Source organism: Acinonyx jubatus, chromosome A1 (genome assembly GCF_027475565.1).
Source record: "Acinonyx jubatus isolate Ajub_Pintada_27869175 chromosome A1, VMU_Ajub_asm_v1.0, whole genome shotgun sequence".
Taxonomy (NCBI): domain Eukaryota; kingdom Metazoa; phylum Chordata; class Mammalia; order Carnivora; family Felidae; genus Acinonyx; species Acinonyx jubatus.
The window spans coordinates 65,523,272-65,543,409 of record NC_069380.1 but is presented as its reverse complement, the minus strand read 5'-3'; the positions used below and the strand labels follow the sequence as shown (position 1 = coordinate 65,543,409).

At 44.0% G+C, this 20,138-nt stretch overlaps 1 long non-coding RNA gene across 1 annotated transcript in view; it reads left to right on the top strand.

Annotated features, from left to right (window-relative positions):
- Positions 1-555: 555 nt before the first annotated feature.
- Positions 556-20,138, top strand: part of LOC128314507 (uncharacterized) — a 30,973-nt gene continuing 11,390 nt past the window's right edge. Inside the window, exons 1-3 of the long non-coding RNA XR_008296233.1 lie at positions 556-4,312; positions 4,394-4,559; positions 5,469-5,648. This is a non-coding gene — a long non-coding RNA (uncharacterized LOC128314507). The remainder of the gene's footprint in view (positions 4,313-4,393; positions 4,560-5,468; positions 5,649-20,138) is intronic.

Here is a 20,138-nt window from a genome sequence, read left to right as displayed (position 1 = left end):
GAAGGTGGAGTGGGATTAATGCCAAGAGACTCCAGAGTGCTCCCTTGCCCTTTCTGCCATTGGAGAACACAGCCAGAAGACAGCCGTCTGTGACTCAAGCAGCAGGCCCTCACCAGACACAGAGTTGGTCCCGGACTTCCCAACCTCTAGAACTCTGAGGAATACATTTCTGTTGTTTATAAGCCACTCAGCCTACGGTATTCTGTTTTAGTAGCTGGAATGGACTAGGACTTTCTCCAACCTTCAAATGAATTGCAATTGTCTTGGGAAATTATTTTAACAGTGTAGGAAACCACTGTAATGTAAATTACGTATCTTCATAACCAGCGATATGGGTTTATCAGTTAGTATGAGCCAGAGTACGCGGAAGTAACCTATAAACCCTTAATCTCAGTGGTTTACACAACAGAAGTTTATTTTCACTCTGACTCAGGTTAGTAGGGGGAGTGTGCTCATCCAGGCTGATAGAGATTCTTTTGTTTTTTAATTTTTTAAAATTTTACTATTTTTTTTTTTTTGCAATGCTTATTTATTTTTGAGAGAGAGAGAGAGAGCGCGCGAGCAAGGGAGGATCAGAGAGAGAGGGAGACACAGAATCTGAGCTGTCAGCACAGAGCCGGACGCGGGGCTTGAACCTATGAACAGTGAAATCATGACCTGCATCAAAGTCAAGAGTCAGACACTTAACCAACTGAGCCACCCAGGTGCCCCCAGGCTGATAGAGATTCTATGTTAATAGACCTCTATTTTGCTGACTGCTTCAGCAGGGGAACACAGCATAACAACCATACACAGGCTCTTAAAGCTCCTCACTAAAAATTATGCACATCACTTCTTACATCTGTTTAGTCAAAGTAAGTCTTGTGGCCATACCAAACCTCAAAAGGGGCACAGAAATACCATCCCGACCACGTGCCCAGAAGGTGGAGAGCCAGAAATATTTGATGAACTCAGTATTGACCATCTCAATAGGTTTTATGTTAAACACCCCCAATCTTAAAAGAAAACATTACCAACTGGGCTCCTTTGTATTAAGAGACAATGTTATCTGGAAGAAAATGTGGCTAAAGCGCCCCTGACTTAACCAGTGGTCTTTTTACCTTCCGTAATTGAAAAGAGTTCCTATGGCTTTGCAGGTGCAGCCAAATTTGGGAAAGCCATGTGATGCTTGCTGCTCTGCCTTTCATCTCAGGCTTTGATAAAAAATGTCCATCTCCTCTCTGAATTCACAGCTTGCCAGGCGGTCTGTTGCAGTGGAGGATTTCTGGAAGGTCCATAACCCCACTGAGGGATTTGAAACTGTACTTCAGCAGTACAGCTCAAGAGTTTATTTCCTGAATTTATGCACCCCTCCCCCCCAAAAAAAGCCAGACTCTTCCTTCCATCTTTCCAATCTTGTCTCTACCCACTTCACATAAGCACTCATACATTCATCCTAATACACACGCCCCATCGAATGACTCTCTTTCGGGACCTGGTGTTGTAATTCTACATTTGTTCCCCCCTCCAAAGTCCTTCCCATCATTCAAAGATCTACTCAAATTTTGTCTTTTTCTAGATCTCACACCCTGCCAAGTTCTGATGCCATTTGGCTTTTTTCCCCTTCTGTTTCTCATTGTATTTTTGTTGTTGCTGTTTTTGTTCTATTAGGCACTTCCTGGCTTCACTGAATTGAATAATTCTCTGTATGTGTGTGTATCAACACAACTGTGTGAAAAGAAGAGTATCTTACTTAGCTTTGTATATCAAAATGGCCCCCTCTCCTTTCCCCAGTGTCTGGCCTAGACTCTGGTCCTCAGTAAATGTTTGTAATAATATACTCTCTGTGTTGGAATATCTTCTTTCTGAACCTACCAACAATTGGAAACACTTCTAGCTTTAATCAACTTTCTTTTCTCTTCTGATCTTATTATGTGTGGTCTCACTGTGAGCGTTTCAGTTAGTTCAAATCTAAATGCCAGATTTACTTCCAAGAACCCTAAATCTTAACATTTAAATATGAGATTATATCTTCTGGGCTCATATCTTGTCTGTATCTTGTGGGGTAAAGGGCTGAAGGAAGGAGATTGTTGAACACTCAATATGAGAAGAACCTTTCTGTATTAGTTGGGGTTATTAATGTGAGTTGTTATAACAAAAAACCCCCAACATCTCAGTGGCTCAACGCAATTTTTCATGCACATCACAGTCCAAGGCAGGACATGTGGCTCCTCTCTAAGTAGTGACTTGGGACCCAAACTTCTTCCATGTTGTAGTGGGGCCATCACCTAGGGCCTTATGGATTCTCTGCATTCAGCTGACTGACAGGCCCAGACAGCCCATGGAATTTGCAGGGGTTTTATGCCCATGCCTGGAAACAGGAGGCATCACTTTAGCCTATAATTCTCTGGCTAACACCTCCACCTAGTAATAAGGCATGCTGGGAAATCGATTCCACTGTTGTACCAAGACAAAGAAGAGAGGATTGGTAAACATCTACCTTGTTACTTTCAAAGGGCCTACGAAGTCATTTCTTCACTATGCAATATTGAGACATTGTTCCAACACTTTCTTGAACAGGGAGATTTGAATCCATGTAAAGGGGGCATGGGCAGCTTCCCTGTAACCATGCTGAATTTCTAGTCCTCTCCTTTGTCTATAAATCCCAGAATTTACTCTCAAAGCCACCCCTCCCCCAAACAACAACAACAACAAAAAGAATAAAGAGGTAGGTAGGCAGTCTCTTCCATCAGGTTATTCTCTTCTCTCCCTGAACCCAGGCTACAGGAAACGTTCTCAGAGAATGTTTCTCAACCTTAACAGAGCATCAGGGTCAATGTGAGCTTCTGAACCATTCCATTGAACATTACTCCCTCCTCCTAGAAACACTTCCTTCCCTCAGCCTCCAGGATCCCACTCTTTCTTGACTTTCCTCCTGTCTATCCCATCCTATCTCCTTTTTCTGTTTTTTCTTCTTTCCACTAGCTTTAAACAGTAGGGTGCCCCAGGGCTCAGCCCTGGAAACTTGTCTCATCTCTGTCCAAGCTCATTCCCTTGGTGATTGTATTAGTTTTCTATTTACGGCATAATACGTTACCACAAACCAAGTGGCTTACATGGACATCCCTTGTCGACTCACAGTTCTGTAGGTCAGAAGTCAATGCGTGGTGTGGATGGGTCCTCTTCTCAGGGTCTCAGAAACGGAAGTCAGCGGGTCAGCTGGGCTGCGTTCTCATCTGCAGGTTCTGGAGAAGACCTGCTTTCCAAGCTCAGTCATGCTCAGCTTTAGAGTTCAGTTCCACAAGATTGTAGGACTGAGGCCCCCATTCTCCCTCTGGTTTTCAGCTGGGAACTGCCCTTGGCTCCTACAGGCTGCCTACATTCCTTGCCATGTGGCTCCCATCCTCCAGCTTCAAAGCTAGAGATGGAGACTTTCTTATGCATGTAATCCCTCTTGCTTCAAATTCCTCTCCTCTCCCATCTCTGCCCTCTAGAGCCAGATTCAGAGGGCTCATGGAATTAGGTCAGGTGCACTTGATTATCCCCTTTGACTAAATCGAAGTCAGCTGATTAGTAACAACTATGGACTGAATGTTGGTATCTGCTCCCCATTCATATGCTGAGCCCCTAACCCCTAGCCAGTGTGATGGTATTTGGAGATGGGGCCTTTGGGAGGTAATTAGGGCTTGAAGAGGTCATGAGGGTGGGGCCTTCACGATGGATTTAGTGCCCTTGTAACAAGACATGCCAGGGGGCTTCCTCTTTGTGCCCTCCCACCCCATCCCTCAGCTGCTTTCTTTCTCTCGCTACCAAGCAAGGACACAGCAAGGCAGTGGCCATCTGTAAACCAGGAAGAGACTTCTCCCTGGTAACTGACCATGCTGGCACCCTGGTCTCAGACTTCTATCCTTCCAGTCAGGGGGATTTTGTTACGGCAGCCCTAGCGACCTACACAGTAACCTTAGTTATACCTGCAAAATCCCCTTTGCCATATACTGTAACGTAGTCATAGGAGAAAAATCTCACTATGTTCACAGAATCCACCCATAGTTAAGGGGAAGAGATTCTAAAATCTCTGGAGAGGGTGATAATGTTAGAATGGTGTTCACCTCAATAATCCCACTTAGTCTCATGGCTTTAAATATCATCTATATGCTCATGATTCTCAAATTTATTTCTCCAGTGTAGACCTGTCTCCAAACCTAGACTTTCTATCTACCTCCTAGACGTTTCCACTTGGATGTTTTCCAGGCGCCTCAAACTTCACATAGATGCCGCCAAATTCTCCATCTTCCCACGCAGACCTGCTCCTCACGTAATCTTTCGACCTCAGGTAGTGGCAGCACAATCTTCCCTATAGCTCAGGTGAAAACCCTTGAGTCATTCCTGATTCCTCCCTTTCTCTGTGCTGCAGCCATCAGGAAGTCCTCTGGAGTCTAGCTTCAAGGGCCCACGCCGTCATAATCTCTCACGTGAATTACTGCAACAATCCCTGTTCCAGTTTCTATTGCTGCCTAAACAAATCACTGCAGATGTAACAACTTCAAACAACACCAACTTCTTATCTTGCAAATGTGAAGGTCAGAGGTCCGGGGGCTTTGGCCAGATTCTCTGCTCAGGGTCTCGGTGAGACCAAGATCAAGGTGTCCATTGGCTTGGGCTTTAATCTGGAGCCTCTGAGGGGAAAATCCTCTTCTAGCTTCCTTCAGGTCCTTGTCAGGACTCAGATGCTTTTCATGGTTTCCTCTTCCTGCCTTCTCTTTCTGCCACCTTCCTCTTACTCCAGCTGAAGAAAGCTCTCTGCTTTTAAGGGCCTTTGTGTTTAGATTGGGCCCATCAGGACAATCCAGAATAATCTCTCTATTTTAAGTCCATAACCTTAATTGCATCTGCAAAACTCCTTTGGCTATGTAATGTAACCATTCACACATTCCAGGGATAAGGGTGTGAACAGGGTGCAGGGATCATCCCACCTGCCCCAGTCTCCTAAACTGGCCTCCCCGCTCACGCCCTTGTTCCCCCGCAGGCCATTCTCAACTTGGCAGACAGACCTGCAGTGACTTTCCATCTCACTTAGAGCAAGTCCACATCTTCACTATACCCCGTGCGCCTACTGAGTTTGGATGCCCCTCACCTTTCCGACCTCCTGCTCACACACCAAGCATGCTCCCTCTTCCAGCATTTGCCTTTGCTCTTCCGCGCCCCACACTCTCTTCCCTCCAGTACCTCCATGGCTCACTCCCTCATCTCCTTGAAGTCCAGGCCAAGATCCTACCTTCTCAGCCAGGCCTTTCCTGACCACCTGCTTAAAACTGCAGCCTCTGTACTCCCCAGGACTCCTTTAGTCCTTTTCGAGGCTTTAGTTTTTTTCTCCATAGCACTTTTCGCTCCCGAATGTAATACATATTTTATCTGTATTTGTTTACTGGATGCACCAAAGCAAGCCGCACAGAGATTTTTGCTCATTCTGTTCGCTGCTTTATCTCCAGTGCCCAGAACAGTGTCAGACGCGCAGAAGCACCCAGGAAATGTTTGTCAGATGATCGAATCCATGAGTATGAAATGGAGATCCTGGCCTGCCCTACATGGAGGAGATGTTGGGTTGGGACCAGCAGAAAGGAGTTGGACCTTCCGTCCCATGGAGTGCCCTCTACTCGTCGGACAAAACTGTAAGTGCCACGAAGACCAGGCTGGTGTCGCATCAGAGGACCTGGCACGCAGCAGATTCTTGGTGAATGTTTGCTGAATAGAGTTGATGTCGCTGTGCTGGATTCTGCACATACATGATCTCATCTCACCCCCTACGACCTGTAAATTGTGAATTTCATTTTACCATTTTGACCCTTCTCACAGTGAGCCAAGGGATACGTCACAGTGTGAGAGCACACTGCGAGGTGTCACAGTATTTCTGGAGAGGAGTTTCGGTCATCCAGTCCACCCTGTACATCCCAGGCTGTATCCCTCTCCACAAATGTGCACACTTTTGAAAGTGTTAGGCCGTGGGAGGACAGCGTGCTGCAGTGACAAGCACGTGGGGTCAGCCCTGGAGAGGTCTGACCGTCATCTGGCCACTGACCGGCTGTGCGACCCTGGAGTAGTTACATAATCTTGCTAAGCCTCCCTTTCGTTGTCTTTAAAAAGAGGGCCAATCATCGCACCTTGTAGGGATATTGCGGGGATTAACTGAGATCATGCAGGTGCAAATACCCAGCAGAATGCTCGCTACAATGATAAGAGTTTCCCTCCTTCCTTTATGAGAGCCCGAATCCACCTCTCGGACGTCTACCCTTTCACGGGAGCCTTGGTCTTGGGAGCAGCGGAGAATGAAACACCTCTCCCTTCCAAACAGCTTTCAAGGCAGTTATCTTGTTCTCCCTCAATCTTCTCTTTCTAAAGGTGAAAATGCTCAGTTCATTCGACCATTCCTTATGAAACCGGTTTTGATTTCTAAGTGGGCACTAGCTTGACAACACAGCTTCCGAAATGTGCTGTCTGGGGAGGACTTCTCCGAGAACTGAGCTCGAGTACTTTTGTTGTGTTTAGTTCCTATCGTACCCCCAGCGCCTGGAGAAGTGCCAGCACATAGTGGGTCCTCAATAAACACGTGTCTATTTAAACAAGGAGTCTACAGAGGTGCTCCATATTGCTTTTTGTGGGGCTCACACTGCTTTTAATGTCAGCTCTCCTCACATCTCAATGGTCCCGAGGGAAGTAAAAATCCACTTCAAACTAGCTTTTAAAGATAATTGCTTGGACAATATCCTCACAGTCTCTCAACTGGAAAATTTGAAGTTGGTACCATGTGATGATGCCCAGGCACCCTTCCAATTCTGGGTTTTGCTCCCTCTTTTTTCTTTTAATAAAAAAAAGAGGTATAATTCACATAACATGACACTCCCCATCTAAAGTGTAGGTCAGTGGTATTTACTGTACTCATGAAGTTGTGTCTCCATCCCCACCACCTAATTCCAGAACATTCCCATCACCTCAAAGAGAAACTCCACACCTATTAGTAGTCAGTCTTAATTCCCTCCTCCTTCCATCCCTTGGCAACCACTAATCTACTTTCTGCGGCCATGGATCTGCTTATTCTGTCCATTTCCTATAAATGCAAACATCCAGGATGTGGCCTTTTGTGTCTGACTTACCTCACTTAACACAATGACTTCAAGGTTCATCCCGGTGGTAGCACGCATTCGTTTTGATGACTGAACAATATTCCATTGTACGGATATGGATACACTATATTTCATTTCTCCATTCACCTGTTGGGTTATTTCCACTTCTTGGCTAATAGGAATAACGCTTCTACAAACACGTATGTACAAGTTTGTGTGACACATGTTTTCAATTATCTTGGGTGTACATCTGGGAGTGGAATCGACGAGTGATGGGGCGACTCTCTGTTTGACCTTCAGAGGATGGCTGCACCGTTTCACATTCCCACCCAAAAATGTCTTTGGTTGTGTGAAGGTTCACACACATTCACACACACTTGGTTGTGTGAAGGTTCCGATTTCTCCACATCCTTGCCAGTACTTGTTGTTTTTAGTTTCTTTGATTCCAGCTGTCCCAGGGAGTGTGAAATGGTATCTCGCTGTGGCATTCGATTTACTTGTCTCTTTTAAGTCAGGAAGTTTAAAGATACTCCCTCCAAATATTCCTAGCATCCTGTTTGTCTTCATAGTAGTCATGTACTTGTTAAACAATGATTAAAATTAATTTATGTTCTCAACTTGGACCACTTGTTAAATTTTTTTTAATGTTTATTTATTTTTGAGAGAGACAGAGTGCAAGTGGGGGAGGGGCAGAGAGAGAGAGGGAGACACAGAATCTGAAGCAGGTTCCAGGCTCTGAGCTGTCAGCACAGAGCCCGACACAGGGCTCGAACTCACAGACCGGGAGATCATGACTCGAGCCCAAGTCAGGCGCTTAACTGACTAAGCCACCCAGGTGCCCAGCTTGCACCACCTCTTAGTGTAACAAGTTTGTTCAATGTACAAATCTGCCTAATAGAATGCTTGCTGTAGTCATTACAAAAACAAAACAAAATAATACAAAAAACAAAGGATCAGTTCAACTTTTACAAGTTGTGCCTTAGTCCTAATCATCTATTGGTTGAGGGCTCTCATACTCAAACCCTCCTCACTCTTCAAGCTTCTGTGGATATACTTCATCCCCTCACCCCCCAGGGTCCGTCTTCTGAGAGTTCAGAGTTTACCAGCTTGCCACAAGCTCTGGCAACAGAGAGAGGTTCTAGGTCAGAACCACCGTGCCAGGAGAGCAAAGAGGTGCTGGGACATTTCAACCCCACGTCGCTTCTTGTAGAAATAAAAGTCAAGCCTCTATCCAAGAGCAAGACTGGAAAAGATACCTAAAAATCCTGAGCCACAAATTCACAGCCTGCATAGATCAACCAAAGACCACATACACTTAATGTGACACAATGGCTTTCACCGGGACAACTGTGACCCCCCAGGGAGCATCTGGCAATGTCTCGAGACATTTTTGGTTGTCTACTGGCATCTAGTAGGTAGAGGACAGGGACACTGCTGAACATCCTACAGTGCCCAAGACAGCTTCCAATAGCAAACTTTCTGGCTCCAAATGTCAACATGCAAAATTGAGAAACCCTTGTGTAATAGGTTACTAAAAAGGACTTTTCCTATCTTTTGTCTTCAGCATATTTCACAGACTTTGGTTGAAACTATCTGGTTGCACCTCTCTAGCTGAGCCCCCAGGTGACAGTGGAGAATAAATAGTTAGGTTTTCTATATTCTTATTAAAAGTAGTGCTCAAAATCTCACCAGTGATTGCAGTGAGCTATGTATAAAAAATATATTTATAGTATCCAGAAGGTAAGTGGAGAGATGGTATATAAATATAGATATATGTAATACATGCACACATGTATCCATATATGGGCGTGTATATATTATCACCTATGAAAATCTCATTGTCATATAAAGAAGGGTATCTAGACAAAAGAGAAGGAAAATATTGTAAATGGTTAATTATTTATTTTTTGAGGGGGGGGGGGGGGGGGAGAGAGAGGGAGACAGCAAATCCCAAGCAGACTCTGCGCTGACCCAGGGCTCAAGCCCACAATCCATGAGACCATGACCTAAGCAGAAAACCAAGAGTTGGCTAATTAATTGACTGAGCCACCCAGGTACCCCAAGAAGGAAAATATTATACAGGTGCTTCTGGCAGTAAATTAAGAAAAATATTGTTATTTGTCAGACTTTCATTTATTTTAAATTTTTAAAAAAGGGTATTTATTTTGAGAGAGAGAGAGAGAGAGACAAAGCATTAGCAGAAGAGGGGCAGAGAGAGATGGAAACACAGAATCCGAAGTAGGTTCCGAGTGCTGACAGCTCAGAGCCTGACATGGGGTACAAACTCATGGACTGTGAGATCATGACTTGAGCTGAAGTTGGATGCTCAACCAACTGAGCCACCCAGGCGCCCCATTATTTGTTTATTTTTTATTCGCGCACGCGCGTGTGTGTTTTAAGTAATCTCTATGCCCAACATAGGACTTGAACTCACGACCCTGAAGTCTAGAATCACATGCTTTACCAACTGAGCTAGCCAGTTTGTCAGACTTTTAAAATGTGTAACTTATTTTGTAATTTCTCATTCTAAAGAGATTTATACATTTACACCTCATTTTTATTAATTCTGTATTATTTTTCTTTGAGAGAGCCCCCAGGCTGTAGAGCCTTCAGGTCCTAAAGTCAACCTTCTGAGTCCACGATCTTAACCACTACAACCTTCTGCCTTTCTCCACCCACCAGGCACAGACCTGGTTATCATTAAACTTGATCTGCCCCTGCCTGAGCCCATCCCAAACAAGCTTTGTCCTCACCCGTCCACAGATGCTACTCTAGGGATTACCCACAACTTGGCAAACCCAATCCATGGACAGTTCTCAGTCACAGTATTACCCAATCCTCTGCAGCATCTTACACAGTCGATTGCTCCCTCCTCCTTGAAACTCCTCTCTTGGCTGTCATGACACCACACCCAGAAGGTTTCCTCCCTTCCTCTCTGCCTTCCCTGTCCAGCTCGTCTCTCGCCCAGTGCCATGGCTTGAAATGCCACATACATCCGGCGGCCCTCAAATCGCCAGCATGGATGTTTCCCCAGAACTCAGACTCGCTCTTCCACCGCTCTGCCTGACCTTTCTCTTTCCTTGCGCATCTAATATGCATCTTAAGCATCGTGTCCAAAACAGAACCTGCGATCCTCCCCCACCTCGACCTGCTCTTCCCTGCAGTCCTTCCCAGGGCAGTAGATGAGACCTCCGTCTACGGTACCTGACTGCTCAAGCCCAAATCTGAGGAGCCGTCCTTTTAATCCCTAGATCCAACTCCACTAACAGCTTCTGTTGCCTCTTCTTGCCAAACATATCCAGCCTCTCTCCATGTCTCCCCAGCACCACTCTCCTCATTCCTGGCTCACTGCTGTGGCCTTGGAGCTGGTCTCCCTGCTTCCATTCTTGCCCTGCTGCAATCCACGCTCTATACCACACAGTCAGGGGAGCTCAGGTCATGTCGTTCCCCTGTTCCTCTGCTGGAAACCTTCTGGTGGCTTCCCTTATATTTAGAATAAAATACCCTGGCCTGATTTCATCTCATCTCCTGCTTATCTGCAACCCTGCAGCCACATTGGCCTTTCTTTGACTTGAACACACCAAGCTCATTCTGGCTTAGGATTTGTATTGCTGTTCCCTCTGCCTGGAAACCCCTTCCCCGTGATCTCTTCATGGCGACTCCCTGCCATTCTGGTCACCTCTTCAGAGAGGCTGTGCTAAGCAGCCATCCTGTCACTCTACCACATAAACCTATTTTGTTTTTTTTCCTAAACCTATTTCGATTCTCCTCATTGCACTTACTACTCTCTGTTACATCCTAATTTATCTGTTATTGCCTTTCCTCTTACTACAATAGAGACTCCATGAGAGCAGACACGGTCTTGTTCACCTCTGCACTAGAGGATTCAATAAACATTTAAAATAGTGAATGCCTGGGTGAATCCCTGTTTTACAGATGGGAAAACTGAGGCACAGAGAGTTAAGTCTCTAGGCCAAGGTAACACAGGGATAGCATAGAGTCAAGGTTTGAACCCAGGCAGTCAGTCTTCAGAGTCTGTGACCTTAACCATCATAGCACCCTACCTTTCTCCACCCACCAGGCACACACCTGCTGGTGATTGACTAGAGACCAGAAAGGCAAGAGGACGCAGGGCGGCTACTCTGTCTTGTATCCGAGGGCGACACCTCCTGGGATGCAAGGAGATAGAACAACCTCATGGGTCCATTCTTAAATACTAGAAGGTGAAATGTGAGTGGATTTCCAGAACCCATCACTGGGTCTTCAAGTCAAGCCTGCAGCTGACTTTGACCGACTTGCTCCTAAAGTCTTCCCAGGGCCCCTGAGCAGACCTGAAAGTCACCCTCTCTTCACTCAAACCCAACACAAAGCAAAAGAGAGTCCACTTCGCAGCAGCGGTGTGGTCGCTTTTAGGAGTAAGCGGGGTGCACCCGGAGGCTGCCAATTTGGTATTTCCAAATTAATGAAGGCCCCGCGTGAGGTGACTGTGAATGGACTCCGAAGTTACCTGTCACTCCCCGCCGTGCCCTCCCTGTCCTGTAGAGAAAGGGATTCCCTTCTCCTGCAAGCAGTTCACACTTTTTTTAAAAAAAAATTTTTAATTTTTTTTTTTTAATGTTTTTGATTTATTTTTGAGACAGAGAGAGACAGAGTGCAAGTGGGGGAGGGGCAGAGAGAGAGGGAGACACGGAATCCGAAACAGGCTCCAGGCTCTGAGCTGTCAGCACAGAGCCCGACGCGGGGCTCGAACCCACGATCTGTGAGATCATGACCTGAGCCGAAGTTGGACGCTTAACCGACTGAGCCACCCAGGCACCCCAACCAGTTCACACTTTTACAGCGTGGTCTCCGGGTTCCTGAGTCTGAGGTCATTTGTCTTTGCTGTATTTGATGAAATACTGTGTTCTATTCTTCCCAGGGCCTAAGTCACTTCCTGAAGTTAAATTTGCCTGGAGAGTGGCCCTCTCGTGCAATTAATGTATAGAGGCACTGCCAGGGAATGAACTTGTTAATTCAAGCGTTTAACAGTATCTTCAGCCCACCCCTCCCTCCACTGCCCTCCCCCACAGTGATTGGTGGGTTATTTGGTTTTTTCTTTCCCCTGATACCTAATAAAGTGGAATGAATACCTTCCACGTATTGTAGACACTCTCCCCGTGTTTCTTGTTCCGTGTATGACCACAGCAGAAGGAGAACGAAAGGGTTATACAGATCCTTGAACCTAAGTATTTTCAAGCTCATTTCTTGGAGAAATTACTAATCACTTTTGCAAAGGTTATTCCTTTGGAATCATGTGATTTAAAAACACATTCCTCCCTTTCAGATGTAATTTCTGTGAAATGATAATAATTCAGCAGTTAGTACAAAGAGCAGTAAAGTCATATATCAAGATCACATTCCAGCCCTCTACCATTTCTATTTCTGACACATAAAAAAGGGCAACATATTAATACTAGAGAAATTCAGAATTTATTTTCAACTAAGAATGACTGAAAAAAGATTACTTTTTGACCTTTGTCTTTCCTTGCTAAGGAGAGCTAAGACCAAATTGTCAACCTTGGTTACCTTGAATAAATCAAGATTAAATTTCTTTATATAATGTCTTCTTATATGTTGCTTAGAAATGATTATTAATTAGCAAGCTAAAGCATACACAGATGTATGTATTTTGATACCAGAATTTAAGTTATTATTTAATATGGAAAAAGCTGAATCTTAGGTATATCAGAAAAGTGTGTGTATGGGTGGCTCAGTCAGGTTCAGTGTCCAACTTTGACTTTGGCTCAGGTCATGATCTCGAGGTTCGTGAGTTTGAGCCCCACATTGCTGTTTCTGCTGTCTGTGGAGCCCACTTGGGATCCTCTGTCCCCTCTCTCTCTGCTCCTTCACCGTTCGTGTGCATGCATGGGCACGTGCACACTCTCCCTCTCTCTCTCAAAAATAAAATAAAATAAAATAAAATAAAATAAAATAAAATAAAATAAAATTTAGAAAATAAATTAACTAAACGTGTGTGTGTGTGTGTGTGTGTGTGTGTGTGTGTGTTACTCCCTATTTATTGAGGTTTGGAGCATCTAGCAGACATTTACTGATAAGGACTTCCCAAAATCAAGGGCTGAGACCATTGCTGGGGAGGTCAGAGGCAGTGTTTCCCTGGAGTTCAGAGAGTTCAGACCTATGGAAATGTGCACAGTGTGCCAGTATATTCATCTTAACCAACACTCATAGGATCTCGGGGTTGGGAGGACCCTTAAAAGTTATTTAATCCCTTCTCTTTGCACTCAAAAAAAGATTCTTATCTTACAAGGGGTGGAGGAGGAAGGAGTTCCTCCCTAACCCGACCCAGTCTGGCTGGGTTGTGTGGTAAACTTTTGATTACTTAATATTTTGTATCTACGAACAAAGAAGTTTGATCATTAATAAAGCAGAATTTCCATATGGGGTTCTGCGTTAATTGCTTGGATTTAACACATAAGTTTGAGGAATTTAAATGTTTGCTAAATTCAGATGCTTCTCCAGTAAGAAGGGCTTGGAGGGTGGGAGATGCTAATGCCCAAGAGATCTCAACATTCCCTTCCAGAGTTCCCAGGGCTCTTGGGCAGTTGAGCTCCGGCTTCAGTTAAAAGCTCTTGTCTTGTAGGAGAGGAATACTCCCGAGTCCATCTAGAAATGGCTCAAGGTGCTAGCCACTTCTCCTGGAGTAGTGGAGCTTACCTCCGGACAAGGGCAGGCGTAAGCTCTGCTGATGGAATCAACAACAGGAGATGGGATTTTAAGCTCTTTGTGGCCAGGTGACAACCAGACACGGTAGTTATGACAGCCCTGACAGACGAGACACCCCCCACACCCACACCCACACCCACACACATGTAAAACACCATGGAGCTCCTAAATTCACAGATGACAACAGAGCCTTCAGATCCCCTCGGAAGTCTCATGGAAGGGCAAGGACTACTGACATGCATTTGTGAGTTATGATGATTGTTCTAGATTTGGAAGCCAATTGTTTTCCAGTACTTGATTTGCAGGTTAAAAAAAGAAAAAAAAAGGTCTTTCCCGTGATTTTCAGATAATGGCCGATTTGACTGACTTGCTTGGTCTCTTGAATTTCATCGCAAAACTCAAAGGATAATCACTAACATCCAAGTCATGTGGGGAAGACTTTGGCAGCTGAGTCCACACACCCAACGGCGAAGTCCAAGGCTGTTTTGTTTCCACCATGTTCACATTTTGATTCATAATATTCTGCTGTTTGAAGGAAAGGGTCAGCTGGCATTTAGTCTGGTGGAAATCCAAGTGGCCGCATGCCATCGGCTAAGCAGCACACATTAAAGATGCGTGTGCCTCTTCTTGCTGATTCCTTTTGCTAGAAGGATGCACTTTCCTGATAAATGAAATCTGGAAACCTCTCTTCCCTCTAATTTGCATGAGAGAATTAGGCAAAGGGCCTACGAGGATTAGGAAGGCTCTCGCACCATTCATCTGGAGTCCCGTCGCAGTCACAAAGCTCCACGTAGATAGTGCAATCACCACCACATTCAACATGGAAATTATTCTGTAATTGAACTTTATTAGACACTAAGGCTGAGCCTCCCCGAAGGAAGAAATTTGAACATCTGGGAATGTTATCTGGGAAATTTAGCTTTAAAAAATATTCATTTGAAATATTTGGCTGATTTATTAAAAAAGTACTTTTTCCAGAAGTTTAAAATATTCAAAGAATGACCTGGATTCTTCCTTCCTGTTGATATGTCGTAGGACCCATCCTAAAATACGCACATTCTTAGTCATTGTGTTTCAGTTCTTTCGTGGGAAGGAAGTTAGATTGACTTATAAAAGAGAGAGGTCTAGGTCCCTAGCCTGGCTGCTCTCTAGAGTCTCCGTCTTGCATTTCCACCTAACTGCTGGACATCTGAACTTGGATGCTTTGTAGTTACCCCAGAGTCCAGCTAACTCTATGCTCCAATCTCCCCCTTTGCTCCCAAATGACTCACCTCCCTGATTCCCCTCACTGTCTCTGGTACCTACGCTCACTGCCACGTTCCTTGCCTTTGTCCCGAATATCTGTGAGTCTCCAAGGCTTGCTGGGCATTCCCTTGCACTATCTCTCACATTCCACCTCTCCTTTTAATTCCCATTGCCCCCAGACCCCCGCCGCTTCAAGCCTGGATGATTATAATAGTCTCCTAACTAATCGCTTACTTGTTTCTCCCCTCCAATTCACTGCTGCCACGGTAATCTCCCTAAAACACCATTTAATCATGCCAAACCCTTAATTAAAAATCTTCATTATCTCTTCATTACCACCAGGATAAAGTCCAAGCGCCTTAGTTTCCTTCCACTATCTGGCTTCAATCCACATTTCCAGTTTATTGCCCACTATTTCCCCACAGTTTTCGTAGACTGCGCTAAAACCTGTCTAGTGACACCTTTCGTCCACCTGGAATGGTTTTTCCAGGCCTCTAAACTGGGATTTCTGTTCATTCTTTGAGGCCCACGTCAAATCCTTCTGTCTCTTGTGGGGCAACTGTGTCCTCCTCAGAGCTCCTAGGACAATGTCCAGTATCAAGCCCATTCGGAGTCATTACTCAATTTTTGAAGTGTTTGTGTTTTCTGACTACTTGGACTCTATGTGTCTTAAGATCAGGAACTTCTCCAGATACATGTTTATATCTCCTTCTCACTGTAATCACCACTACCATTCATTGCCTGCCATCCCCCGTAAATACCAATTACGATATGATTTGGTTATAAGATGTTCGGAGTTTGATGGCCAAAGGGAATAACTGGTGTGGTGTGTCCATTGTGGTCCTTTTTATTTGGGACAACCCATATGGGTGATTGGCATGACAGATTATAAAGGGAATTCATTTTGTATGAACAGGTACTCAGTTAAATTCACCCAATCCCAAAGAGATCTAATTAAAGAAGGAGATTTGCTGGGGAAAAGCATGTGTGGTGAAAGACTGTACTTCTCAGTACCCATAAGGACTAAGGAATACGACGAAGGAAGAATCCTTATGCACAGCCGTTGGACGGGAGAGACTGAAGGGAAAGCAGGCACACTGGTGTTAGCGTCTAAGTTCTAATTTGCATCTAAGTGTTCAGAAATGTGTAGCTCTGCCCTTGTTTGCTTTGATGCTAGACTCACACAGGAGTAAGCACAGAATACCTGGGTGGAGAAGTATCAGGTGATTCTCCTGATTCTCTTCTGCATTTTAGTTCTGATTAGAATATAGGAACCTTGTCCTGAAAAGACTTTTGTGGTTTAAAAAAGACAACCAGATAGTGTCTTTCCTGCTCTCTGCTAGCCTCGAGTGCATTTCACCTCAAGGACCTTTCCCTCTTCTGCTTCGTCTCAATTCACTGTGTTCCTACAGGAGTTCAGTGCTCTCCTCGTCCCCTGGAGTTCTGAGATCGGGCACTTATAATCTCACATGCCATCATCGCAAGAGTGAAAATCTTCCTTAGCGTGATTTGAGTAAAGGATGCCTCTTCCTGTCTTCCCTTACTTTCCTCCTGCTTTAGGCGGGGGAGGGGGGGAAGCTTCATAAGTAAAGCAACATCAGATAGTCAGTGATGCGTTTTCTTTTTTCTTTTCCTATCTTTTTTGCCCCTTTTCTTCTTGTTAATTTTTTTTTCCACTGGGAAACAGTGAATCTGGGCCACTTGTGCATTGGCATTATTAGAAGCCAGGGGCACAAATGATCATCACGATTGATGGCATGACCCCGGGCACCAGCTAGTGGCTTCCCATGTTACCTATTCCCTACTGATGAGCTGTCATTCGAAGAAGCCCCCAAAGATTAGCTGATGTCCTCTAGCCTGATCGTCCCATCGTTCCCAAAGGGTCTTCTGTAACAGGCTTTTGTTTTTCCCAATATAATCATTAAAAGCAGTATTTCAGTCAGTGAGAACTGAGGTCACCCTATGTGTGCAAGACATTGTTTTCAAAAGCTTGAAATCATTCTGAGCAGGTGAACTGACGCTCACATGACTCGAGGCTGCTCCTAGGTTAAGGTGACATATGAATGCTTACAAATTACAAATACAATAGAGTATGTGGCTTAAGTAAGTAATCTGAATTAGAAGGTGACTTAAAGAGGTACATTTGGGCACAATTTTGATGCCCATTGTATCAAAAAGTGGAAGAGAGTGGTGTACAAAAAGACATGGACCTGTTATCAGAGTAATGGAGGATGAGGGGGTTTGATTAAGAAAGAGAGTTCAGGGACGCCTGGGTGGCTCAGTTGGTTAAGTGTCTGACTTGGGCTCGAGTCACGATCTCGTGGTCTGTGAGTTCAAGTCCCATGTTGGGATCTGTGCTGACAGCTCAGGGCCTGGATCCTGCTTCAGATTCTGTCTCCCTCTCTCTCTCTGCCCCTCCCCCACTCATGCTCTGTCTCTCTCTCAAAAATAAATAAACATTAAAAAAATTGAAAAAAGAAGAAAAGAAAGAGAGTTCAGACTGGAAGTTTATTATCCCAATGGGTTTGAAACACATAGTCTCATCTATCTTTGCATCTACGACAACCAAGATAGTGCAAGGCACATAGTAGGTGGGCGATTAGCACGTATGAATTAATGCATAAAAAATTAATGGTTGCAGGATCAATATATCAAATAAAAAGTTAGCTAGTATATTTTTAATTTTCTTCAATCTGGGTTTAAATTTTTTTTCTTCCCCTATTGCCTAATGGACTTCTTGACTTTCTGACAGAGTTGATCAATAAATGGAAATCCCTAGATTATTATTTTATGCACATCTGTAATGTTTTACTTGGCCTCATGCTGGGTGTGAGGCTCGGACAGGAAAAAGCACTTTGATCCCTTCTTAGTAGAGAGGCCATGTCAACACCTAAGGAAGATAATACCACCAAAGCATGTTTAAAAGCTTTTTGTTACTGGATGGACATTAAGGTCTTCAGGGAAAGGGTGAGGGCATCTTGCAGATCATTGATGTGCTACAGGGAACTTCTCTAAAGTTCTGGTTCAACTGGGAAGTTGAATCTTCCCAGGGTTTTTGCCCAGGTCAAAGTAACACTTGCAATGACCTTTTCTTGCCTGAGTACAAACCTAACATAACGTACCTCTCAGTCTAAAGAGGAAACCACAACAATTTCACTCCAATTGGAAGGTCGTATATTGCGCAGAGCAGAAATACGAGTAGGGCAATCATTTTTTAGAGAAGAGAAAATATGGAGGCCTTTCCCTCCGCGTGAACTTGGAGGTCTCCTTGGTAACTGTGTGCTAATTGGTGAACCGTGCATCTGCAGACAGCGGGGCGGGGCAACTCCCTGCCGGACCTCCAGGCACAGGAGCGCCACCTAGTGAGGAAATTCCCCTTCAAAACTTTCTGAATAAAACAACCCCAACTGTATTCATGTAACTTCTCTTTGAAAAATGATCAAATTCACATAGATAAGTATTTAATTTTAACTATTTTAACAAAGAATTTTAACTTAGGAGTTGAGATAAGAGCTAGTCAAGTAAACAGAGAAAATTCAAAGATCCAGCCAATACTTTATCACAATTTAAGATTTCTTTCCACCTTGTATGTTTTCAAAGTGCTGATACGTTATTTTTCAAATACAAAGAACATCTGCAAAACTTCTGGAGGAAAACAAAAGGGATATGTACGGAGGGCTGGGAATAGTGTGCAGGGGGACAGAAACAAGACCTTTCACTCTATACCGAGTTATATTATTTTCAGACCAGGTGAATGTGCTACTCATCCAAAAATTATATTTAAAAAGAGCCTTTGGCACATATTCATGTTGCAAAGAGCTGTGAAGTGTCGGAAAAACAATATCACCAAGTTACATTAAATTTGCTGATTTACAAAGAAAAATAGTGCTTCGTCTCCACATGGTTAAAGAATGTTCTCCAAGTGAAAGTATTTGTCTGCTAAATGTAGACTGGTGTATATATAAACTTCATCTCTCTCACACACACATGCAAACACACACACAAACAGTGTGCACACACTTCTCTGAGTTTCCTACATGTTACATAGGCAGACATCTCAATTATTGAATTAAAAGAGAAAACAGACACTCATGTCAATGGTACTCAACTTCTTTGAACAAGGTCTACCGATAACTTTACCTAATTTGATCCTTGGACATACCAAGTGAAAAAGTAAATGGATATTAAACATTACAAAGCAAACCTCATAGGACATGTCTTTTAGGATGCCACAAGGGCGGAAACGAGTCTTCCATTTATCTTCTGAGGCTTGGAGAGAAAAGACGCATGGAATCCTGCACCCAATGCAGCTGATAGTCGCCAAAAAGACCAAGACCCAGAATCGTCAGGCCGGCCTGGTCAATGTTCCCGTGACACCAGGCCACCTGCCCGTGTGTTCAGGAGTGGCAGACTGCCATATTGCCTTCCATCACCCTTCAAAAACTATGATAATTTGCTTTGACGTTATTTTATAGCCAGGCAGAACTGGATAAAAAATGTGAAAAATATCATGTAGCTTTGGAGGTTTTTTTTTTTTGCCTCTGCGGTTGAATTTTTTTCTGCCCACAGACCACTTTACCGTTAGGTAAAAGACCCTGGAAACTCCACAACTGTTTCCACGGAATTGAAACAAAGTGATACACAAGCAAACTAGACAGCTTTTTGCTGAGCAAGTGGATGCGATTTTTTTCAAGTTCACTTTGAAATTTCAAACCAGACCCTCAGGGAATAAAAACCCCATCACCACCATATTTTACTGTTTTGAATTTTGGGTCAACACTGAGGAGGAAATACATTTCTGCCATATTTAAAGCATAATAATAGAAAATAAAAGTACAGGTTTAGGGTTCTGCATATTTTAGATATACAAACCACAGACTGTGGCCTAAATAGAATCTAATCTTTTTTCTAAAACGATTTTATTAAAAAAGTAAAAATAAAAAAAAAGATTTTATTTTTAATCTCTACACGCAACATGGGGCTAGAACTCACAACCCTGAGATCAAGAGTTGTGCATCTACTGACTGAGCCAGCCAGGCACCCTTACAATCTAATCTTAATAGTGTTCATTGG